The sequence below is a fragment of the Pteropus medius genome, unplaced genomic scaffold, assembly GCF_902729225.1.
Source record: "Pteropus medius unplaced genomic scaffold, Ma_sr-lr_union100, whole genome shotgun sequence".
Classification (NCBI taxonomy): domain Eukaryota; kingdom Metazoa; phylum Chordata; class Mammalia; order Chiroptera; family Pteropodidae; genus Pteropus; species Pteropus medius.
The window spans coordinates 4116843-4127711 of record NW_024356248.1 but is presented as its reverse complement, the minus strand read 5'-3'; the positions used below and the strand labels follow the sequence as shown (position 1 = coordinate 4127711).

The window sequence follows — 10869 nt, the reverse complement described above, 5'->3', positions numbered from 1 at the left end:
CCTCCCTCTCTGCATCGCTTCCTCCTCCTTCTTCTGCTCGCGGTATCTCGCGCCCTTTTTTTTCCGGACCGTCTCTCCTGTCCCTCCTTCCAACCCCAGCAGTGGCCTTTTTCATCGCTTTTGATGCTCTTTCAGGCTCCCAGCGCCCTGGCCTTTCCTCCCTCGCCAGCAGGTTAGTGTTAATACCACTGCACGCACAGGCAGACCACAGAACCCAGCTGCTCACATGCTCACAGCACACACCCAGAGGACACACAGCTACCGGGAGACACACAGACACCCCTCCCCCATTCCTTGTGTTTTTCCTTGACTACGTCGGTGGCACAGAACACATTTCCCACCATCGGTCCACCAGCCCCACACTTTCTCGTGCTCCCAGCAAATCCCCGGCACAGAATCAGAGACAAGAACCAGAGCTGGACAGCTTTCCGGATCCACTCCCTGGGGGGTGCCCTGCCTTTTCACCTCCTAAGACCCCTTTGATTACTCCCTGCCTCACCCCCAGCCCAGTTTCTGAAAGAGCCTCCCCGCCAGACTGTGTTGATTAAGTATTCATTCATTGCCCCATTTTTTATTAATCAAAGACATGTATAATTGCCCATCGGAGCCTGTGATCAGCATGAGATAGCCAGCTGAATCAGCTGCATTGCTGTCTTTCTGGCCCAGGGCAAGTGAGCTGCTGGCTTCCTTGGCCTGTGTAGCCATTTCTTCCTCAAAAGCTGAATGGGGGGTGGGGGGTGGGTAGGGAGCTTCTTACGTAGTCAGTGTAGTTGGCAGACCACCATGCCCAGCCTTCCCGGACACCCTGCCCCCAGGGTCTAAGGGATTGAAGCTATTTCAAGACCACCCTTCTTTTTAATGAAGAAGAAGTAAGAGGTTAAGACAGTATAAGGCCAGAACCAGGGAGTATTTTTTAGATCTCTACCAAAACACAAAGACTAAAGAAACTGACCACCCAGCCACAGACCGCATGGCGTAGCGGCAGGTCCCTGTCCTATGCCCGGGGTACTTACTAGTTGCATAGCCCCCAAGCAAGCTCTTTGCCTGCCCTGCCTGTGAGATGAGGGACTGTAGAACCTTTACACAGTAATTCTCACAAAGGAAATGTGAGACGATTTATGAAGTCCCGCAGGTATGGTAGGCAGACTGCAGGTGGTACTGGGCTTTCCCGTTTCCAGGTATGCAGACTGAGCCAGAGACGCAGCTTGGAGACGGGACTTCAAAAGAACTTGCCCAAGGTCACTCTCTGAAGTGGCGGTGTCTTCCCGACTCCCGAACCTGTGCACTGACACTGCCCGACTTAACATCGGATGCTGTTAGAGAAAACAAATCTTTTCTTTAAAACTTAACTGATGGAAAAAAAAAAATCCGTGAGAAAATCTAGTAGCTCAGGACAAACAAGACTTCAGATGCAAGATTTTCTATTTTACTGCAAGACACAAAGACACTGAAATTAATTCAAGCCCTATCTTCTGCTCTGGCTTATAGTTTGGTCTCCTGAGGACCTGGGGGATCAGTGAGTGTGGAAGTAGCAAAGGAGAAACAGAAAAAGTCAAAGCAAAGAAAGAGAGATTTGAGAATATGAATCTGCAGGCGCTGTCAGGCCCAGCTCTGGGGCTGTCTGTGCATCCAGGACTGGAGCTCGGGACGTGGGACAGGTCGTCGGGACTCTGTCTACCTTACTGTTACCTCTCTCTTGGCTCTCAGTGCCCCCATCCCATACCCACATCAATGACTGCAGGAGGCATATTACTGCCTCTAGTAACGTGAAAGTCTTATGGAAACTGTTGGGACAGAATGTTAAATAGTCTCTGAACCATTCCCATTTTATTTGGCTCTGGTTCCAGCAGCCAGCGGAGGCAGGAGCTATGCAGATCACTCTCCTGCTTCACTGATGAGGATTAATGTGTAACATCAGAGAAAGGAGCGATTAAATGCGGTCTGACGGCGCACTCGTCTTCGTTCCTCCTCTCTTTTTACTTCCTTTCTTCCTCTTCCCTTCGCATCTCTTTTTAAGCTATTGATTTGCTTAACCAATATTCGTGGTGCACGAAGGAGGCTTTGTGCCGGAGGCTGGGATTCACAGAGAGGAGATTCAGTGCCTTCTTTGAAGGAGCTCATTTTCTAGCTGGGGAGAGAGACAGAGAAACTCACGATTTCTGGAGTGAGGTAATGGATTCAGAGGCATGGAGCCTGGACAGAGCAAGAATGTTCTTTCAGGAACCAGCTGGAGCAGACGCGGCAAGGGGAATGGCAACACTTGAGACCGGAGTGGCCGTCTAAGTGAAGGTGTTTGGACTTCAGCCTGTATCAATCAATCAATCACATCGTATTGATTCTACCCCCTTGATATCTCTCCTATCCATCCTTGGCCACTGCCCTGTTCAGACACTCATCATATCTCACCCGGACATTGACATGTTTTCGAACCCTCAACATTCTGCTGTAAGAGCTGATTTCCATGGTTCCCATTTGATAAAAGATTTTGGTTTCTGATATGCCAAGCGAACAAACACATGAAACATAACCTTATTGTCCTTGCAAAATCTGGGCTCATGCAAATCAAAATGTCTGTTTTTTTTTCAGCTATGTTCTTTAATGAGGTTTCAAGAGCTTGTTTTAAAAGATGAAAGGTAAATGCAAACATTTCTCTTTCATTTCAACTGGGAAGAAAAATACCAATCATCTCGAGGCAATGCCAAAAAAAAAAAAAAGGCACAGATATTGGGCCAATTACCCATATTATGGATCCCTCTGAGCTTCAGTCTCCTCATCTATAAAATTGGAAGCGGGTTGTTGTACGGATTAAAGATAATGTAAGAGAATCATCCAGTTAGTACACTGGCTAATTAATAAAGAGCAGCTATTGTTGTTAACAGGAAGTATTTCATTTTTGAAAAACAAAGGAAATCATGAAGTCACATTTGAGCAGGATTACAAAGTGCTCCTAACCTAAGGATGAAATAAATGGGGGGGGGGGGCGGGAATCGCCCTGTGATGGGTGAACTCAGTCATCTGTATCAGAAGCTCCAGCCCAGAGAACTGGTCTCTGGGTAGCACCCAAACACACATCAGTGTAACCGGGGCGACCTCCCCACCTGACTAGACTTGTCCAAAACAGGGACCTGTTTGTCTGGACTGTGAGCTGTGGGAAGGAGGTCTCTTCATGAACCGGAGAGGGCAAGACAGGAAGCGGAGGGAATCAGACAGCTGAGCCCTTCAGTGTGTCCCCTGATGTGCTTGGAGCAGTTCTGACAAGACCTGGGAGCCTCTATACAGCCCTGAAGGAAGAGGCGGCCTCTCTGCTCTGGGAAGACCTTTCTCTAACCAAGGGTGAATCTGAAAGGTACTGGGGAGAGAAGGCTGCTCCAGCCAGTCAAGTTAACCAGCTCAGCCCTGGTGGATGCTGGAGTCAGCAGATGTCACACCAGATTGGCCTCCCTATCACGTGCAGGAGAGCAGGACTCCTGGACCAGCCACACGGAGCTTCCAAGCCAGTCCCTGTGATAGAAATGGGAGCCACAGGCCCTGTGAGCCTGTGAGCCTCCTGCTGCCCATTGCTGCCCATTGCCCTCCACCCAGCTTCAAGTCCTTGTTCATCAAGCAACCGTTTATTGGTAACTTGACTTCTTGCATAGACTTTGCTAGAACCCTGGGTGCACTGACAACTTCTGAATCTCCAAAGCTAAAGACCAGGCTGGGGAAAGCTGGCAACACCGTGGCATGCTCCCGCCCCGGAGAGGAATAATAACCACTATCAATAGGACCTAATATTCACGGGACCCTGACCACCTGTCAGGCACCATTCTAAGTGCTTTGTGCTGGTTCTCCCGCTGACTCTCATGGCAGTCTTGTGTGGATAGGTGTCGTTATTAGAGTCCATTATCTGGGCCAGTTGATACCCAGAGAGATTCAGCAACATCCCCCAAGATCACAGAGGTGCTAAGTGGCAAGACTGGGAAATCAGCCCTACTGTTTTTAACGAGTATCCCACTCAGCTCCTCCAAACACAGGACAGAGCTCTGGAATTGGGTTAATACAGGGGGCAATTATCAGTCACAGAAAAGAGGGTGGGTACCCCTTTCAGAGGTGTCATTGATTAAGACAAGAGAGGAGCATTGCCTCTCATTCAACCACGGTCTGTGTCTCCCAGCCCGACTTTGCTGACCACCTGCACCCAACCACGTGCACTCTCATGAAAAGAGGAAATGAATCCAAGAGAAGGATCCCTGAGTGAAAACAATGGAGATTTTTTTAGATGCCCAGCAACCGCAAGAGACAAAGAACAGGAAATAGCGGGGGCCCATGGAACTCTCCACTTTTGTGATGGGGTAAGGCAAAGGGACCTGGGGCAAACCGAAGCAGTTTCCATCATGCAGAAGGAGGGGGTGCTGTCAGGGGACAACTTCGGGGAGAGGATGAGATTGGGGAGCAGAGGGCATCTCCCCTTGCCAGGAGAGCACAGATGACTGGAACCCCAGCTGTCTTCTAGCATGCCTGCCTGTTTCTCTCTTCCCTTCCTCCCCGCACTGGGCAGAAGAATCAAGTTCATGGTGAAACTAGAGAAGGCCCTACCAGGATCTGGAGAAAGGACAGTGGACAAAGAAGCAGACCTGGGTCTGGAACACCCTAGCTGGACGATTTTGAGCATCTTTTCTTTTGGGACTAGCCATGACGCTGGGCCTCCACACAGAGATTTGATGGTGAGCAGGGATCTATTATGGGGTGTAGCTCCCTCCCCCACACGGAAGAAGGCAGAAAAGGCCTAGATGGTAAGTCCGCCTTGGGAGTTTCTGCTTGGAAGCTGAAATGGCCTGACAGTGACTCAGAAACCACGGAAGTTCTCGAGGCTGATGGGTTCTTATAGATTGTGGAGGCAGCTCTGCTCGTGGGATGCAAAACCACAGGACGGGCTGTGACCACTCTCAAGGAAAGAGCCATAGACTGCAATGAGCTTTCTGCCCGGCGAGTCTTAACGCAAACACAGACTCAGCTTTCACTCCCTTTGAGACAAAATTGTCTCTGGGGATCCAGCGGGCCTCGGATCTGTCGCCTTCTCCTAGAAGTTTCCTCAATGAAAACCATTCCTTTGGGTATTAATAACAGCAGCAGTAATGACAACCATTTACTTATAACCCGTGTGGCAAGTCCTGTGCTAAGAGTCATACATGTTATAGAGAATCATGTCATCCTTACAGCCACCCCACGAGGTGGCTGCTCTCGCTATGCCCGCTTTAAAGACGAGGAATGTGAGGCCTAGAGAGAGAAAGCAAGGTGGCCAAGTCACACGGCTGGCAAGTGGGAAGAGACAGACTTCCAACCCAGGTAGGCAGACTCCAGAGCCTGTGTTTTAGCCACACGTTTATGCTATAGTGTCCCTCTTCTTGTGCCAATGGCATCCTCCTCCAGGAAGCCTTCCTTGATGCTCCCTCCCCCAAACACACAGAAGTCCTCTTTGGTCTCAAAGCATACTTTTTTAATATCATTCTCGAGACACCTCTCTGATACTACCCTGATGATATTTCCTCCCCAGTTTCCCCGTGAGAGCTGAGTTATAATTAGGTGTGAGGGAACTGATCTACGCTAAACAAACTCACAAGAGACTGATTGATAAACCCGAAATGCAATTTATTAATTCGCACTGAGAAATGAAACCACCCAGCAGACAGGAATCCTGAGGTTGACTGGTCAGCACAATCTCTTTCAGGAAGGATAGACTTTTGGGAAAGGAAATCAATACCAGAAGGTTCATTGGTCAGTATAAAATCAGAGTGAAGAGAGTTGATGGCGATATACTTAGGCGAAGCCTGACACTCCCCACTAAGGCCTCCTACCTGCCCACGAGCCAAAATGTCCACGTCGGGGAGCCATATAGGTGTTGTCTTCTCTAGATAACGCTGGATTCTACTGGATCCTACCTTTCTGGCTGCATGAGTTATGATGGTGGCCTGATTTGTTTGTTTGTTTGTTTGTTTAGATTAATTTCTGCATATTTGATAGACCCGAAAGGCAATTTCCCATGGGGACCCAGTGAAGAAGGAAGATCAATGTGTACTCGCTGGGCTGCCCTGTGCAGTTTGTCCACTCCCATTTCATCTCCATGCCGCCTTGCAGTGGAGGGATGGCAGACGGTGGACACCAAGGGAGCCAGACTGCCTGGGTTTGACTCCCAGTAAGTCAGTTTCCCCACCTCTAAATTAGAGGTAACAATGGCACTCACCTCATCATGGGTCGAGAGAATCCAGTGAGTTAATACACATAAAGCGCTTAGAACAGTGTCTGGCATCTGGTAAGCACTCAATACTTGTTAGCGATGATTAATAATTCATTCTATAGATGAAATAACTGAAGCCCGGAGAGATGAAAAGTCAACGAAGATCATACAGCCAGTAAGTGGTGAGGATAAAATTCTGAATCAAACTGTCTCCTTCAAGTTCAAGTGCCAAGGTCCTTCCTCAGACCAGGTTCTCATCCTTTATCTTTCCTAAAAGTCCCAAGGAGAGCTTGTTTAAAAATGCAGATGCCCACCCAGCAGATGGGTGAAATTTGAAAGGATGACGATAACTAGGTCTGGCAAGGATGCAGAACAGCTGGAGGAAGTAAGTAGGACTAGCCGCTTTGGAAATGTGTTTGACAGCTTTGAATTGAGTTAAACAAACACCTACACCTACGGTATCGGCCAGGTTCAACCAAGGAAGCAGAGCCACTGCTGTTTGGCGTGGGGATCGGGCCTTCACGTGGGAGCTGGTTAAGCAGTCTTGCAAGGCTGTTGCTGTCTCTACATCTCACGTTGGAGCTTGAATTCCACAGGTCACGCAGGTGGGAATTGAAGATGGATGATACGTGAGGGACAGCAAGAACAGTCTGAACCCCAGAAGCCTAACTGGAACCCCACGAGGACAAACCGAATCCCTGAAACTCATGTCAGTCATTGCCTCTGTCATCGATGGAGTGAATATTTTGCAGGAGCCAGGGTCTTTTACCACAGAGCTAAACAAACACACAGCCAGCTCGGGAGGGAGAGAAACCGGAAGAGGAGCCAACTGCTGCTTCCTGCCAACTGGATGGGTCAGCAGATCAGCCATAATGTGCATGAGCCACAAAACGGCTGCTGCTTCCCTTCTGCCCTCGAGTCCCCTCGGTAATCTCCCACATGGCCCACCCTCACCAGAATCACACAAGGAAGGGAATGCGGCCCAGCCAAGTTGGCACATGGCGGCCAAGCCATCCCGCTTACCCCACGATCAGGCGATTCCACCCTGGCTATTTACCCAAGAGAAACGAGTGCGTGTATTTACCAAAAGCCGCGTACAAATATATTCATAGCACTTTTACTCATTGTAGCTGAAAATCGGAAACAGCTTAAATGCCACTGATAAGAATATGGTTAACAAGTTGCCCTATATTCATAGAGTGGAACACTGCTTAGCAGTAAAAAGAACAAACCAATGGCACGCACTTATAGCTGATTCACAAACATGATGTTGAGCAGAGGAAACATGTGTCGAACATACTCAAAAAGAGTCAGGAGGCTTTAGTTAGAAACAAATGATAAAGTCTGATCCAAGGGTCTTAGGGTTTGCAAACAAGAACGGCAACTAGGCAATACCCGGAGTGTTCCAAAGAAGAAAGAGAAGCTGAGGGTTCTTAGAACAAAAAGTACGTTCTTGACAAGAACGGATCCTGCATTCTCAGCCTCTGGATCGATCCGAGATGGTCATCCTCCCGACGATGGGCGCTCTGGATCCTGGACGTCGGGTGGTGTGGATGCGTGAGTTCTTCAGGAAGTCTCTGGAGGTTTGATCTATATCCAGGCATCGACTCAGGACTGGAACATTCAAACCTCGATTTTAGTAATTTCGCAGCTTTCCCTTTATGTGGCTCCGTTTTATTTCTTCACTCTGTTCCTCACGAGACACAACCGAGTATGAATAATGTACAGTTCTATTTGAGTGACGTTTGAGAACAGACAAAACAAACTGATAGGGATAAAAATCAGAATAGTGGTTGGTGCCTGCCGAATGGGGAGATGTGGATTAAAGTACCTCTAGCGGGAAGAGGTATGAGGGAGGCTTCGCGGCTCCTGGAAGTGCACGGGGTGGTAGTTACAGCTCTATTCACATGTAAAAATTCACTGGACTATGAGCTTCAAGGCAGTGCCCTTTACTATAAATATGATATACCTTCATTTAAAGTGCAATGCAGATTCCTGGGCCCCACGCCCAGACATACTTATGACTCTGACACAGTTAGAGGGCCTCTCTGGGGAACTGCCCTGTGCCTCATTTCTTCCTGAATGTGCTCCCTGTTTTGTACAGTCAGTCATTCCGAAAGGTATCCTAAAACCAACTATGTCAAAGAGAGAGAACATCCAACTTTACTCCTACTTCTCTGGGACTTGAAGACGCTAATTCCTGTTCAGAGTCACCCTGAGCGGGCGACGGTGGCGTCCGGAGCGGGGTTCGCCGCATCTGACATCGCATCGCTCTGGTCTTCAGACGCCAGCTAGCTTATCGGTTGCCCACTTTCGCGGCCATTCCTCCGGGAACCGCTAGGAACCGGCGCAGCTCTGGTTTCATACTTTCCCAAATACCGCTCAGCAATCGTGTGAACAGGCGGTGCGGCTGCCCCAGTCTTGAGAGGCGAGTTTCTTTCGGCAATGGAGGCTCTCGCTCCTCGAAGGGAGGGACGTCCTTCCTCCCTGCAGAAAGTCTTGGAGAGTCCTGGGCACAAACGGCTGCGGTTTCTGAGCATAATTCCCTTTTCTCCCATTTGGAAGGCAGACGTACCTGTGAAGGAGAAGAGGACGGCACCAATGTGCACGCAAGTCCCTTGTCCCTCTGTGTCCCCTTGCCAGCCCATTTCCATCCTTCATAGCGGAGCGTGGGCCGTGGGATGCCCCTTCTTGACAGCAGAAAAGGAAGAGACAGAAAAATCGCCGTATTTACACTGTTCTCTACAATTTGCCCAACACAGCACTTCTCCGAAGCCCTCCCTGAGAACCTGCCCCTCCCTCTAGAAGGGATTCAGCCCTTGGGGAAGGGTTTGGTCTCAGAGTCCCCAGAGAGAAGAAGCAGATACCTCCGGAGGTAACTGCAGAGATGCTATCAGCTGTTCATCAGCCCACACACCTGATAGGTATCTGGGCTCAGATTAAGGGCTGAGGCTCAGGCCAGGCACCTGAGTCGTGAGAGAGGCCGGGGTGGGGCAGCGAGGCCCAGACTCCATTTTGCAATCACTGGCCTGAGGCTCGTGGACCAGCAGACCAGGCTAAGTGTACTTCCAGTGCAATCTCACCGGTCAGCCACAGAACCTCCTTTCCATCTACCGAAGCCAGGCAGCCAGAGCGGCCAGAGGGTCCGCACTGAGGAGGAAGTGTGCTACCTGCGTTCACCTCACGTACCAGAGTTCCTCCAGCTCACGCCGTCCTCTGTCCACGGTGGCCTGGCCGTGGGGCTAGCTGTAGTCGACCTGCCTCATCCTACAACCTGTGCACTTCAAAGTCGGGGCTCAGGATAGTTTTCCCCCCACCCCCAGAGGGTCGGCCTTTAAGCCATGTTAAGGTGCAAAGAACACACCTGAATTCAAATCTAGAAACAAAGAGGTCCAAAGTGACTGGTGGGGTTGGGGGAACGCTGACAAGTGGGGCTCCGAGGAGCAGGGCTGGCAGACCCGTCTAGGCAGGGCAGCTGGAGGAACCGATCCCCTGCTCTGTGCACAGCTCGGTCCACCCCCGGTCACGCCGACAGACTGGGTCCACGCACCATCCAGGATGTCTGCGGGTTCCCTGTATCCAGGGACTGGGAGAGCCCAGAGCTGTGCAGGATCCAGGTCAGATTATAAGTCTCTGGCATTAAAAGAACCATACAGGAGGCGGGGCTAAGGCCGCCTCACACCTGCGGGGTGTGCCCAGGGAGGCAAGACGGGGGGTGCCTGGGGCCCCTCCTGGAGCACTGGCTTAATGACAGCTTTAGAGGCAGAAGCAAAGTCTGGGCTACGTTTGACCTAGCCCTAGGTCACTTGTCCTCATGCCTCGGGAGAGGAGACCTCAAGAAAATGGCAAGAATAAAAATGCCTCGGGACTTCTCCCGACGAGCACGGTGTGGGTAAGAACATAGGCTTCTCCCTCTCAGCCAGGACAGGAGTCAGCTGGCAAGAAGGGGCAGCGAAAGCCAGCAGGAGGGCGCACACGTGCGGAGGGGAGGGGGCACCCCGGCAGGGCGTGTTTGGGAGGGCCTTGCCCTGAGGGGGTTCATAACAGGCCTCCCCAAGATGTGCTACACTGACATGTGGATTATTTTGAGCTGAAGGCAAATCAAGACCCTGCCAGCTCACGAGAAACTTTTACCTCTCAAAGAATTTAAATTGGGGGCCTTGCCTATGATGACATTACCAGAAATAACTTTTACGACCTATCTATATAGCAGGGCAAACATCTAATTACCGAACACCCGCTATTCTTATTGTCCTGCAATGACTGTCCTCCCCTCTGAAGCCTCAAGTCACCTGACCCCATCTTTGGCTTAGAATGCCATATGTACCTGATTTTGACCTTCTGACAGTGAACCTGTTATGTATGTGGGGTTCTCATATGTACGTATGTAACTAAAATTGGTAATTTTCTCTTGTTAATCTGTTTCACATCAATTTAATTATTAGATCACCTAGAAGAACCTAGAAGGGTAGAGAAAAAATGTCTTCCTCTCCCAGAGTCTCCACAAAGTCTACAGAATTGAGGCTTAGGAGTCGAAGGTCAATATGATCTTTGTCCAAGTCCATGATGGCTACCCATCACCCACAAGCCTCCCTTGGGCTCTGAGACACTCTCCCTGAGTGTCCTTGAATAAGTCACCTCCTCCTCTGAGCCCC

General features: G+C 50.0%; 1 long non-coding RNA gene across 1 annotated transcript; it reads left to right on the top strand.

Annotated features, from left to right (window-relative positions):
• Positions 1 to 54: 54 nt before the first annotated feature.
• On the top strand, positions 55 to 6425 carry LOC120600615 (uncharacterized). Its single transcript, XR_005652243.1, has 2 exons — positions 55 to 172; positions 5978 to 6425. It is a non-coding gene; the product is annotated as an uncharacterized LOC120600615 (long non-coding RNA).
• Positions 6426 to 10869: the final 4444 nt, after the last annotated feature.